The following is a 15812-nucleotide window of genomic DNA, read 5'->3' on the forward strand; positions in this document are numbered from 1 at the left end:
TCACACTAACCCAGGGCTGCGGTGCACAGTGTGCACAGCGCGTATGAGAAACGCTGCAAATAATAATAAAAAACTGTAACGCATGCGTACATCATTGATAGGCGCGCGCGCTGCAGGGAGCGCCGACTGGGTACGCCTATGATCTCGCCCGGCGTAGTACGGTATTTGTGCTCAGTTGCTCCAGTAAAAGTTTAATTTCAGCGTCTTTATGGGTGAAAATCGTTGTATGTAGCTTAGCACACAAAATCTAACATTAAAAGTCGCTTTTGAAAAGTGTTACTTTATTATTATTATTATTATTATTATTATTATTTTCTTATTATTTTATTATTAATAATAATTAGAACCGTATAAGAATAATTATTAAAATATTAGCGATATTAATAAACATATAATAATAATAATAATAATAATAATAATAATAATAATAATAATAATTCAGTATGCAGCAGGTGGTGTCTTAGTGAGAAGTGTGGCCTTGCAGTCTGAACTAGTTTGAATCCCTCTTACTGTAGTTATCTTGATCCAGGTACTAACCCTGAATCCATACAGCTGGAAAACTCTGCTGTGTAAATGGGTAAATCACTGTAAACTTGCTGACACTGTAACATCTAACACTAACGTCACCTTGGAAAAAGGGAGTCGGCAAAATAAATTATGCTTGTTGATTTTTTTTTTTTTTTTTTTTAAGAATAAGGCTGTATCGGAACTAAATCTTTTAAGTGAATAAAGAATACAGCATCTTAGTTTTTCTGCAACAAAACTGCATTAAGATTGAAATAGATTATTTTTTTCTTGCACTATCTCAAACAGCTTGTTGTGGAATGCCATGTTTGCTTTCTTTCAGTACACCTGTACAGTCACTTGTACAGTCCAGCACATATGCGCTGAAGCCTATGTGTGTGTGTGTGTGCAGGGAGTTTAGTGGAGTCTGTCTAGCATTGTAAGTCACCATGGATAAAGGTGTCAGCTAAATACTAGTTAAAAATAATTGTAAGTCGCTTTGGAGAAGAGCATCTGGTAAATTAAGAAACGTAGATGTAAATACTGCATGCCACTCAGCTGCTGGGAGGTGCATGGAATTTAAATTCTCTCCTCAGCACAAAAAATGCCTTGTAAACTGAAGTAGGGGTATGAAATTAAATTAAACACATCACAAAGTTGTGAGTGTATCTTGAGGGATGCCTCTATTTCATTTCTGTGGTCTGTATCAGGAGCTCCCGCTAAAAATAAGCAGTTGACCCAAGTGTCAAACTTTATTCCACTAGAAAGCTTCATGTTTCAAAATGAATATTAGAATATCTTTTCACCCTTTACTAGTACTATAAGATCACCCCTGGTAAATAACGCCATACATTTTGCCTATATATTTTCTTATGTATTTAAAATTTCTCAATAAGGTGATATTGTTCCTGTGACCCAGTTCACCTGTTATGTTAATCAGTAAAACATATGCCTCTTAAACCTTATTGTGACCCTATTGCACTTGAAAGTTAAAAAAATTGGTATCCTTATCCACTGATGCATAATAATGTACCTTTGGTTTATTGTTCCTGAAATGACAGCAATACTGTAAATATGTTTAAATGCATTTAAAATAAAAATCTGAAATGTAATACTTCTGTCACCACCAGTGATACTTAGACCATTAACACTCAGTATTACATTCGTACCTTTACTGCAGAGTGGTAGTAACACCGATTTTTATTGTGACTTTAATAACGAGCATTTAGTTTTTGTCTTTCCCTTTTTCTGCATATTTGCCTGAATGAGTAAGCAAATGAATGCTACCTTCACAGTGTTCCTTATCTGCAGACAAACAGGTCAAAGTACTGCTGTAACATTCCCTTTGCTGTGACTGCATAATTCCTGAAGAAGAGCGGAAGAAAATGATTCAGAGAGAAGCTTACATGGTATTATACTTAGTTTTAAATACCTGGCACTGACAGCCAAATTAATCTGGAAAAATAGCTGGAATGAAATGGAACATGGCTATTACCGCAGCATCATGGTCTAATTTCAACATCACAATATTAGCTATGACATCTGATTTGGAGTATGTCTACAATACTACCATTAACAGACTCAGATTTCCAAAATTTCCTTGAAATTCAGTGTTACGGAGGTCTGAATAACCAGATTTTCAGTTTTCCAGATTTACTTAGCTTCTCTCTTAATTTTAAGAACTATTTTGTTACACATATTTGAAGATCTACAGGAGGATGTGGTGATGCAGCAGGTAGTGCTGGTGCCTCACCGTGCCTTGGCATTTGGTTCAGATGTGGCTTAAATTGTCCTTAGTCTGTGTGGCATTGGCCTGTTCTCTCTGTGTTCATGCTCTGGTTTCTACCCACACCCTAAAGACATGAGTTACAGGTGAACTGGTAGCTTTAAATTGCCCACATGGTATGAGTGAACGTGTGTGTGTGATTGTTCTACGATGTACCAGCCCCCTGTCCGGGGTTCACCCTGCCTTACACCCAGTCTTTCCGGCGACTGCCTTCCAGCCCTAGACAAGTGATTATTGGTAATGGATGGATTAATGTTTTACGTCGCACATAATTATGCATATTTTGTACACGTATAGACTAACAAAAATTCCATTTGAAATATGCAGACCTTTTCCCAGCATGCAGTTTCTTTCTGTATATGATATATTATAAAAAAGGAGGTCGGAAGGAAATTTCACAGAACTGGGTGTCAGAGACTATCTGCTGTGTACAAACCAGACATGGCACCTAAAAAAGAGTCCTCAGTCCTCGAGTGTCTGTGTTACCAAAGAGCAAAACAAGCAGTAGAGGCCTCTGATGTGGCCATTTTGTTAATGAAAAGATGTGTACAAAAGACCGAGAAACTCTTTGAGTGCATGGTCTCAGCTATGGAAAGCTGACCATTCTGATATGGCGCAGGGCACATTTTCCCAGAAGCACGGTACACTGGCCGGCAGAATCCATTGATATGCTACTGGAGGGATACTGTGAACCTGTTTATGCAGTAGGCAGCCAGGATGGATTTCTGTCCAAATTGAAATACCATGGAAGAAGGTATATAAAATGGTCCAGTTTATTGCTCTGGCTTAGTTCACCAGAGAACAGAACAAAATGACATGTAGTGCAAATGTACATTTCCCAGTTCTTTGCTGAGAACGGGCTATAAAAACGCCATAAATGTAAATGCAATACATGTGAATGTAAATGCAAAAACATTAAAGCATCTCCAGCCATGGAATAAACATTGAGAATAAGTCACAGATGCATCACTCTGTTTGTTTCATGGCAGTTGACTGGGGTTGCCCACCGCACCAGTTGTTGTGTGGTTAGAGAATGTAGGGTTAACAGGCAACTGGGTGCAGTGCCTTCATAGGAATGGAATGTGTAGTGCTGTTTTCTGTGTTGCGCTCCTGTCCCCGAGTCCCACGGAACCGAAAAACAGCTCACAAAATGCTAATGATCAGTGTCATTAAACAACAAGCACTAATTGCAAGTTACTCTTTGATTACTGCAGCTCTACTGGCAGAGCAAACACATTTAATACTACAAATAAAAGCTACACATGAGAAATGGTTATTTTCCTACTTATAAAATGGTTATTTTCATAGGAACATTACGACGTTGCTGATTTCAGTGAATGAAAGAAGCATGAACATAAAGAAAATGAAGAAGCGCACCATGTGCTGCAAGCTCTTTTTTGAGACCATTCACTAAATTACATCCACCTGGGGGATTACTGGGAGGAAATGTAACTTATGAATGCAACCGACTGAGTATCTGTCCAAATTCACTAGAGAAACAGATTATTTTGATCTTATAAACAGCAGGACTGGCATCGTGTCCACATTTTTTATTTGTGCATTCTGAATAGTTCTTCAGTCTGCGTTGGTCTGAGTTACTGATATTGCAACATGCAATTTCACTGATTCCATTGCATCAGAAATATTATGAGAATCAGCAGTATTCACTACTGACTTATATAATCTTTTAAATGTACTGTCTGTCTTGGGAATGGTTGTCATTGCCCTTTTGTAACAAATTTTAATCTAATTTTATTCCCCCAACCCCCAGCCATCTTCCCAACCAAAACCAGATGAGCAGCTAATCTTGCATCTTAACCGTGTGTTTATTTAAAGGATTTCAGTGCAATTCAGCTGGGATTCACGTTCTTTGTCTTCGATATCTCTCTGACACTACACTGAATACTAATTCAATTCCCAAATGAAGTATTAGTATTTAAAGGCATGCTGATTTTTCCCAGGAAAAAAAAAAAAAAAAAAAAAGTAAATCACACATATCACTTTTTTCAATTAATTTTATTCATAATTTAATGAAATCACATTAAAACTCACCAGCTTTCAGTTCACGCTCTGTCCTAATACAAAGGGGCCTAGTTTATATATAAAGAGAACCATGGTTGGCTGTTCGGTTTCATCTGTTGAATGAGGAAGTATTTTTAACGTACAGCACCAGCAAAGTTCTCTGGGTAGCTGGTTATTATCCCTGTGTGGAAAGGAAAGATTATTCCTGGTGTTCTTGATGGCTGCTGGCAGCCAAAGCCAGATTCTCGCTCTGTGGCTGATGTGACCATGGCTGTGAGGTTTGCACTGGCTGGGAAATAGCTTTCTAAAACCAAACACAAGTTGCCGCCGTCAAGAAATGTCAGCCTAAAATCTGTAGCCTGTGACAACTTAACAGCGTTAGCAGGTCTTCATATCATGTGCCTTAATTCGGGGTTATCAAAAAATGATTAATGCAGCAGCACAAAAGAGAAATGAGCAAAGGAACTTAGTGTGAAATCACGGCGAATACATTTAAAACATTATATCTGATGTGATTGTTAGGTTGCTAAAAGTTGTTAGGGTACTGAAAGTGTTTTTAAAGAAACAGCAATTTTTCAGAGTTTATTTGACTTTCGAAGTACGCCATTTCAAAAAGTAATTCACAGCTGCTTAAGATGAATTTTTCATGACTTAGTGCTTAAAAATGAGCTGAACCGAAAGGATGCTGTACACATGCATCTCTGGCCTTATTTTATGATCCTTCCTCTCCATTTGTTACAGTTCTGCTGCAATGCGCACGCTTTCAGAATGACTTTGAAAGCACCTGAACTTGAAACCGCACTGAAAATAACTTCTGATTAGTCTTCCAGCTCTTTTCTCGAGCCGATATAAGTGCAAATAAAGAAGGCTATGTTGCTTCGTGCATTATTAGATTTACCATAGACTTGCATATACTCCACGCTGCCCTTCTTTTCAGTAAACAGGAAGAAATGTGAAGCATTATGCTGTGACTGTAACATAACCTTCTTTGGGCCCCTGCACTGACAACATGCTTTCAGGGACAAGACGCACGCAGTAGCCACGCAACAAGCAAAACCGATCCTGCACTTCTAACCAACTGCAACCAGCCAGGAGCTGTAATCAATGAGAACTAAATGAATGGCTCTCTGCTGGCTGTGCTGCTCATGGCCTCCCGTCATTGTTCTGGTATTTTTGTTTCTCTCATTCTTCCCCTAAGCACCTCATTTCAATAGATGTGTATTTGGGTGGAATAACCATACACTGTTATTTAGCGCAGGGAATCGTGGAACCGCAAAGCAATTGGGGAGAGCTGAGGTTCTTTGAGACACTGTTTTTCGTATAACAACAAACTGTGCAGAATGCTGTGAAGGAAAGAGTGAGAGTCAAAGGCAAGAGTGAGAGGTCTACTTATATATACATATATTACATATATATGTATACATAGAATTAATATATTTCCCAATTCGCCTAGACTTTAGGTATGATCCGATCCAGCTGCCATAATTTTTCTCCTTTCCAAAAAAAGTGAGCCGCTTTATGATTTTAACTGGCACCTGAGGTTAAATAGCACAGTTGCGATACCTTGTCAAATGACTTGTGAGGAGGCTACTTGGCTATTTGATCTGCTTCCCATTCAGCCTTATTTTATTTGGAGTAATTGTTTCCATATTGCCCGGGTGATGTCACACTAAGAGGCAGAGTCCAGAGCTGAACCGATCGCAAGCCCCGTAACCCTGGTTACGACGTTTCGTTTCGTTTCGTTTCGTTTCGTGTCAGGACAGGACAGCACAGCACAGCACAGGCGAAGCCCATCAGGCTGGCTTCACTAGGGGCTGCCCCTCCTCCATCGGGCCACTAGTCAGTCGCTGTGGACTTGACTGAATTCACCCCAAGGTCAAAGTTCACATTCCACAAGGACAGCCACAGATCCAGCGTTCTTAACAAGATGCGTTAATGCGTGACTACGAGGCACTGGATCTAACAAGAAAGCTGAAGCTTTGCAGACGCAGCGAGCTTTAAGACAGGCATTTCGGACTGAACGTTATGAAATGCGAGTAAACGAAATGATCAGCACAATTTCAGGTTCGTGTCATCAAACATCCATTATTTTCGATAGACGCGTCGCCCTCAAAAGCATAACCTCCATCATACGAGTTATGCAACATTCCTCCTTAAGAAAGAAAACTTTGTACAGGAGAATATCTGCATTCGTTAATGATGTGAAACACAGAGATTTTTGTGGTTACACAACCATCACAAATAAATTGAGACTTGTGCGGGGAGCCACAAAGCTCAGCAGTGTTGAGCTTGAACCTGGGCTAACCTTGTCTTGCTACTGACCTTCAATAATTGAGAATATGTTGTCTGTTGTTTCTGAGACAATCGTCTATTGAAACAGCTGCCAATCAAACAGTCCCCTTGTACCCTTTGGCTGAACCCACTCAAAATTATAATTAGCCAGCAGTGCAAAACCCCCAGTTCTAGACTGACTGTATTTTACCTCTCCTGTTTGAGAACTCAAATGCACGTTTTTTTTTTTTTTTTCCTCTGTCATCATTATAGAAAAGACAGACCGAACACATGGCATATATTTTCTCTGGGGAATTCCAGAACAGTTTAGATATTGTTACCAACAGTCATAAATTTGACAGTGCTGTTTCACATTAAAAGAAAATGATTTCATAACAAACTCTACATCCAAAGAAATCACATTTTCCATCAGGCAAGTGACTTGCAGAAAATGAAATGCTTTCATTAACTTTTAATTATTGTACAATGTTTTGAAATGCTATATTTTCTTTCAGGCACTGAAACTGTTTTCAGTCAAGACTGAGCTGTATAATGCCACTAAGCTGGATATGGATTTTTTTATGACATTTTCTGCATCATTAATGACAGTTGGTGATTTGTAGCTAACAAAAACCACTTGACATGACTTTGGTACCATTCATTTAATAAATGATTGTCAAAAATTTATTTGCAAATAAGATGAATCTTAGAGAAAAAAGTATAAGAAGAATAAAGGAAAACAATGGTGCAAAACTCAAACATGTAAATGAAAAGTCGCATATACATCTAACATGCAGCTCAATAAGTAAACAAAAGCTTCACCTCTTTCATGCAATAATCTTGGCAATGCTTCTCTGGACTTCTAAAACAGACAATCTGTCTGTGGCATAATGGAACCATCTAGAACAACCTATCTCAGCTGCAAGGAATAATGTGAGTTCTGAATTATATAAGGAGCGGAAACTAAGGAAAGAAAGAAATAAAAGAATTTAACTGGATTTCTCCAGGTTCTTCAGCACTGTACATTTAATTTCTTTAGGTGTTTTCTTTCCTATCTAAAAGAAAGATTAATCACCAGCCACTGGGACTTTGAGAGAGAAGCTTAACTGAGCTTTTTTTGTCAAGCTTTAATATGCAGAAGTAAGGGAGAAAAAGAGCTAAAGGCTTTGATCTACATATTAACAATTTTTTTCCTGATTATTCTGATGTCGTAAAATATGTAACCAGAGGACTGGAATGAAGGAGGCTTTGTTTTACAGCAAAAGCTTGTTAAATAAAATGTGGACCTCAATATTCTACATTAAATCATTCTTCTCTTGGGGGCCATCATGGCTCAGAGAATAATGCTCACGCCTTCGGGGTTGTGGATTTGAATCTGACCTCTGCCTGTGCAGAAACTGCAAGACCTCTGGCTTCCTCCCTCACACCAAAGACATGTTGTTCAAGTGGACTGCTGACTTCAAGTTGTCTTTAATATGTGTATGCATACATGTTCCAGGCTGACAGCTCATCCCAGCCTTTTATTCTGCACTTTATAAAACTGGTTTCAGATCACTTCTACTCTAACTGGATAAGTGGAGACTGAAAATAGATGAATACTTTACTCGTCCTGCAGCGCACAGATATGTCAGTGTTTATGAGCGCTTACATAAACTAGTCTGACTACAGAGCTCAATACTTAAAGCAAATCAGTGAACTGCAGTAGGCCTACACATGGTACACATTAGTGTTTGAATTATCCCCTTTGATGGCAAAATCAGGATGGTGAATATGTTCCTCTACAAACATAGAAGCTTTGAGACTGGACTGAAATCAGGTTATGGTAATTCTATGCCTTAAGACTTAAGATTTATGCTCGAAACTATAGGTTGGTGCAGAGTAATCACTTGATAGCATGCAGATAAAGGTAGTGATCGAGCAGCAGTGCTAGCTAACAATAAAGAGCTTGTCAGTTGCAAGTGATTGCACAAATAAAATTTTAGGGGCCATTTCGGGGAAAGAAAACGTGTCTTGGTTAACAGTATGCATACAGTATATGTAGAATGCCTAACTGAAGACTGCAGCATTTAACAGTGCAGAAATCAACCTTTCAGAATTATCTCTACACATACACATATATATATATATATATTTTTTTTTTGCTGGCACAAAAAAATTGTAAGACATTTTGTGGGATGGACTGAACAGATGTGCTTGTATTTATACATATAGAAACAATCATGTACAAAGTAGCAGTAATTGTACAGCATGATGTATGCACTCAACATCTCTTCAATATTAACATGCATTCGGTGCCATTTGGTTTATGTACAATAAAATGAGATTTGAATCTCAAAGACAAAACTGTGCTGGAACAGCCTGGAGTTTCAAAGTGCACTGCTTTTGGAAGCAGTCACCCATGTGCTGTGCTCAGCCAATCTGGTCAGAGCCTGCTGTATGGGACTTTTTATTTCTCCAACAGTGATCTCAGCAGAGTAACGCTGCAAAGCTGGACAGGACACATTCTGGTTGGGTTTCACACGAGATATGTTCTATAGTAAACACCAGTTTTTCTGTTGCTGTGCAAAGGCTTTTGTGCCAGGTATAAAAATAAGCCTTAACGTTGACACTACTGCAGTAGTGACTTACAGTAGCCAGTTTATTTACTGAGTAATATCTGTATATTAATATACACACCCAATTGGTTTAGTGAAATTCCTTGATTGCAGTAGATGCATTTAACTCCAAAAAATCTTTTTCATTCTTTTAAACAGATAATATATGTCCCTGAAGACTGCAATATTACTTATTTTCACACACATTTATGCAAGTATGAAAGAAAAAGACTCCAACACTAAAACGGCAGCAATAATTGTGGATTTCTTGTAATTCTCGTGTAAAAAGTAAAGATAAAAACAGTAATGAATAATAAAAATATCTTTTCAGTTGTCAAAATGCATTAGTGTTGTTTGACATAAATGCATTTTTTTCAAAACATGGAGTCTTCAGGGCCTGCTCTCCGGTGGGTCTGGGTTTCGAGTCCTGCTTGGGGTGTCTTGTGGCGGACTGGTGTCCTGTCCTGGGTGTGTCCCCTCCCCCTCCAGCCTTATGCCCTGTGTTGCCGGGTTAGGCTCCGGCTCCCCGCGACCCCGTACGGGACAAGCGGTTTCAGATGATGTGTGTGTGTGTGTGTGTGTGTGTGTGTGTGTGTGTGTGTGTGTGTGTGTGTGTGTGTGGAGTCTTGAATCATTAAATTTTCGTAGCAATACACTGCACTTCAATTAGCAACACAATGACCATGGCTTCAACAACCCATGTTGCTTACTCAATGAACACTCCACAGTACCTTAATCAATGCCAATGATGCACTACACTCTACAGCATTGCCATAGTTACGTGAATATATGCGTATTATCTGCATATGCTACAGCTATGAATATAAGCAAAGGACATTTACTGAAAACTGGAAAATGTAGGACAAAATTAGCATTGTGTTTTTAAGTGTAATTCATTTAAGATATGAACCCGCACACCTTGAAATGTATCTTTATTCATTTAGCAAATTCTTTCCTCCAAACTGACTTAGCGGTTAACAGCATAGAGATACGGGAAACACATCAGAATAAAAAACAGTGGTCAAAAACACACAAAGAACAAAATCAGTTAGAATCAGTGACATATTAACATCCTAAAAAAATTATATATGAAGTAATTTTTTGTGGCAACTATTATTTTTAACAGCTCAAATGAATGTATGACAAACACGCACAGCAGAAAATTGTACCAGGTTAGTTTAATAGGCAGGACTTCAGGATATCAAAGGTTTAAATATTGTTTCAAGAGGTGGGATTTGAGTCTTTTAAAAATAGAAAGAATTCAGACCTTCTGCCTCAAGGGAGTACGTTGTTCCAACAACGAGGAGCAGGGGTTAAAGAGAGATGTGATTTTTTGCACTTCACAAGTGGGACAGTTGGATAACTCAAGGAGACAGAGTGCAGAGTTCTTGATTAGGTGTGTGGTTTGTTGAGAGTCTTGGGGTAGGATGGGTTTTGTCTGTGGCTGTCAGGAAAAACAGTATCGGGTTTTGAGCTTGATCCAGGCTTTCACTGGTAGCTAGCGGAGGGACGCACCAAGAGGAGCAACACGGGGACATTTCCATAGGTTGAAAACAATCAACAGACATGCAGTGGAATTCTGGATAAACTGGATTGGTTGCATAGCCTGGTAATCTGTCCATGAGGGAGTTGTTGTAGTCTAGACAAGAGATTATCGTAGCTTGGACCCACAGTTGGGAGTGCAGTGTGGAGAGGTAGGGATGGATTCTTTTGGCATTGTACTAGAAAAAATGTTAAAGTTCTGGTGATCAACACTATATGGTGGGAAGATGTTCAGATTTTTACCTTAATGCGGAGGTCGATGATCATGATAAGAAAATGTGGAAAATGGACCCTCTGTTGAATGAATTTGATTAGATCTTGTAAGGAGGCTCTATGAGCAACTACTGAGCTGTTATATAGGCTCTCGTGCCGTTGACTATCACCTTTCCACTGCTTACAAAATGGATTTAGAAGAGAAGCATAGAAGAACAAATGGCATGTACTGCACATCTTATCACAACAAAGTCCTTCTCTGTTTATTATTTAATTTGGCCCAGAAGTCACAATTTGCAAAATATGAAGAAAAGTCTTTCTGCTCAGATCAGTAAAACTGTAGGCTGGAGATAATCCTATTATCAAAGTTGAATAATATGAATTTATATTATTTTTAGCATATGTTGGTATTATCCATATGGAATTAGTTCACCTGTGTCATTCTATTGATTCCATTTTCTTTAATGTTTTCAACAGTTTAATACTCTCTATAATTAAACTGCTACATATTTGTATGTGCAAGGTCATTTTAATTAAGATGTGAAAATATTTTATAGTGGTTTTAGCTAGCTAGATCTGCCACCTGCCAGCTAAGCCGATTTCTTCAATCATGTCCTGCATTCAGGAATTTATTTGTTGCTTTGTTGCTCTGTTTTCCGGAATACAATCAGAAAATATTTCCTAATCCAGTTTACTTTTTCCTTTAAAGGACATCAGTTAAATTACTTTTTAATGGACTGCAAGTTTTTATAGGGGTTAAGGACATGGACATATAACTTAAGGGTTGGCTGTTTCAGACTTTTTTGCTGTGGTACCCACATTCTGGGTACTTTAATTAAATTTGCAGTATCACAGGATTTAAATGACTTAGATAAAATTTTCAGCTAAATAACAAAAAAGGTGTTTTTTTTCAGTAAATGATATTTCTTCTTTTTACTTTATATTTTTACTGTATACTTTATACAAAAAGCACTAATACCAACAAAGGTTTATTATATTTATTTGCTGTTGTTTGGCTATGTCTAAACTATTGTAGATAATCATCGAATATGCCCCAATTACCATGTTGGAGCTATATTGCATTCTGAAATACAGACTGGTATATTGATAGATAATCATGTTTTGTTCTTCTAGCAAGAATAGAAGTATCTTTGCCCTATTATATTAATAACAATTTTCACAGCACCATGGTGTCTTTTTTTAATAAAAATATGCTGAAATTTTATCACACTGTTCATAATAAGGTATGCCCACACTTTATGACTTTGCAAAATATAAAATCAGTGCAAAGCTTATTTATATAAACTTTTACAGCATAATGACTTCTGTTTGTGGGACTAATAAATGTATGTGCATCTTTTTATTTTTCACAAAGCTTCCATTGTATTCATTGCATAAACTGAACATTTCCACAGAGCAAACATTTCATCAATATTTTAACTTATTTGCAGTTCAGGATAACAGACTGATAGCCTGTATAAAAACAAATTTTGAAACTGCAGTCATTGCCTCATTTTTGCAATAAAGCTGCTAATTAAGAATGCCATGATTTGCATTGTGATACACAAATATATTCACAAAATGAACATTATGCTCTCATTTACCTTCAGTGATGACTCTTATGGCCAGTGATGAATTTATGAGTTATGACCTAAGGTTTTGCAGCTGCAGTTTGTTTAGGAAAAACATTTCATATCTGCTTTTGATTTTATCTCATTTTTCATGTCGTGTTACTGTCATAATTAAAATGAGATGATCCATCTGTTGTATTGCTTTTCTCCTGAAGATCACTTTGGAAGTGACAGGAAGTGAATGTAGTGTCTTGCTGTCTCTCCATAAGGTAGACTGAGGCCTGGTGGATGATCGGCTCTGAGATTGAGTCTTAGCCTTGTGCAGAATGCACTGCCTGCCCCTGAAATTTTGCTCACTGTCCACAGGACGAGAGTACATTTAATCTGTTGTGCAGAACTTTCCAAACATCAGCATACATACACAGAGAAACACACACATGCACCCACAGAGGAGGTACACCAGGATTACTCCCACTTTGCACAATGCAACTCCAGAATTGCCCAACTGGACAATAGGTATGGAGTTGAAAACAAGGCTGACCCATTTAATTTTAAGTGACGGGACATCTCTCAGTGAATGCATGCACGTCTGATTATTCCATAAATGTGTTTACTATTTGAAAACTATACACAAATAAATATGTCAATAATTAAGCAAAAGTGCAATTTACAGAATTACAAAGTAAAATAAATAAGAATTAAAGCATAGGCTGTAGAAATTATGGAGAGTAGATAGTGATATTTCTAAATAGCCACCCCTTTCCATTAAATCTGTTATGACTAATGAGTTCTTCAAAAAAATAAATACTTGCATATATAGTTTTAGTTTGAGGCTGTATATAGAAGTCTTCCATTATATTTGTATATTTTTCTATAGTTCATATACATCTATGGAAATTCTTTATATGTACAGAAAGACTTTTATCAGAAAATTTTATTTGTATGTTTTTGAGAAATTGAGAAATGGGTCTGCACTCAGCTCAGTTAGAGAAATGTTTTCTTTCCCCTCCTTTGAACAGAAAGCTCTTCAAGATTATGGCCTAAAACATCCCCCCAGCTCCCTTGCTTATGGGCCAGTCCACTTTGCCGTGAATGAAAAGTACTTTTTAGTGTGCGTTCCAGCAGATGCAGATTCAGACCTTCACTTACGATTTTGCCAAAGGCTTTCAGCGCCACTGCAGTTGATGCTCTCTATTTAAATTAATAGTATATAGGTGTCTTTTCTCTTTGCCCATAACACCTGGATGACTGCCAAAACAAGCAGCTTCTCACAAGATAAGGAGCAGCCATGCAGGAGGTAATGTTTGATGGCACATTAGGAACAAATGGAGCGTCTTGTGATGTATAGTTGAAATACAATTGGAATATGCAAAATGGCCTTAAATTGAAAGTAAGACCAGTCTTACTGAAAGCTTTCTTAATGTTTGGAATACTTATTCAGCCCAGAATATCTAATACACTTGTGTCAAGCATAAAGGAGACACAGATGCGAGCAATAGCGAAATACTATATATATGATATAAATCTCTTGAAATCCAGCAATATATCTATTAAATAAATACAAAAGTTTGAACGGGTAGGTGCCAACCTGCCATCCTGGGAATGTGCGCCATCAGCAAAAGTGAGCTTATTCCTGCTGAAACAGCATCTTCATACACTGAATTTCACCAGTGCATATTGGTCAGCATATTCCCTCCATTGTTGAGCGAAACAAAAGAACGTGGCCAGTTTCTGCAATCACTCAGTATACTACCAACATAACTGTTTGCTTAAGGGTTACACCACCTAGCTGGACATTTGGATTTCCTTAGGCACAACACTCACTTTTCTGAGCAAAAATAATTACACAAAAACTGTTGAACAGTTGTTGCCCAGTGGGCTTTTGTTTGAAACTGGTTTCAGCCACGGGTGAGCTTAGAAGACCGGTATGTTCGGTAAACTGACAGTAATAGTAATTGGTTTGTTTACTTCAGCTTCCTATGTGAAATCATTGATCTTATTGAATCTAACTATATAGTCTTTTATTTCTCTTGGTGTTGCTGATGGCTACGAAAGACCTCTGTGTGTGTGAAAGTTAAAAACCATGCAGGACCCAAGGAAGTTCTCTGAATGGCTGTTGTAGCTGACTTACCAACTTTATTTGCATCTCACTGCAATAGGGGAGAAAGCGTTGCTGGCAATGGCATCATGGGGAACTCTTAAAACACACCATCATTCAAGAAACAGTCACCAGAAATCCCCACCTTTCTTCAACACCAACACATTTTTTAATACCGTCTGTGTTGCGGTGAAATATCTGAGTTTTTAAACATTATTAACATTCATATGAGGAAATCAGAACCTGATAGAGAAAATACATGAAAAAAAACCATCTCTAGCAGGAAGAAATAAACACAGACTTGCAATGAATTCAGCCCAAGTGAACCCATTACCTCAAGCAGTCGTGATCCCAGGCTCAAGGAAAACTAGGCAGGAGAGCCTGCTAAAAATCAATACAGCAAAAGAACTCAAGAGACAGTTTGTTTTCTTTAATCTTTTTTGATTTACTAGCCACATAATTTATGATTAATCCTGAAATACATTAATCTAAAAATCATTTACTTAACATCCTTAGTTGCTGATTGATTTTTCCAGCCTTTTACTTATATATTAATAAATCCACTGAAGGAAGAAGCAGTGTTCTATTTATCAAATGCACATTATGTGATTTTACCATCTGGGGTCTGTTTCCTTTAAGTATTGCACCATTATAGGGTCCATAGCTCAATAGCAAGCCAATGAGCTCATTGCAAAGAAACAGAACATTGAGCAACATAATCCATTCTTAATGAAAAATGTTTCTAAATGTTACGAATAGAAAAGGTAAGTTATCTTCATTCTCAATATTTATTATTTGAAATAAGGGGCTTATTTTAAAAATTTCAAGAACAAAGTGGTGCAAATTCTGTGCTCTTGTGGAGGCTGTGTAAATCAGAGTCAAAGTGCTCAACTGTTTTTGCTGTGTGGAAATTACTGTATGTTGGTCAAGCTAATGAATTCGAACTTGTTGTTGAGCATGATTATGTGAGCTTTTCTATTATGTTTTCTAATAGTTGACACCCGAGCTAAAGTCTAAAAACTCCCAATGGGTTTCTATAAAAATTAATAGATCTATCTTGAATTATATTACACATAAAGTAGTTGAAGGTCCTTTCACCCAAATTAAATTAAATATAAATATTTCAGATTGGATTGAAGACAAATCAAATTTGAGAGTTGAAAAACAAAGCATTTAATCTCATTTCGCCTTGAAAATACCTAAAAAAACAT

The sequence above is a fragment of the Scleropages formosus genome, chromosome 22 (assembly GCF_900964775.1).
Source record: "Scleropages formosus chromosome 22, fSclFor1.1, whole genome shotgun sequence".
NCBI classification, from domain to species: domain Eukaryota; kingdom Metazoa; phylum Chordata; class Actinopteri; order Osteoglossiformes; family Osteoglossidae; genus Scleropages; species Scleropages formosus.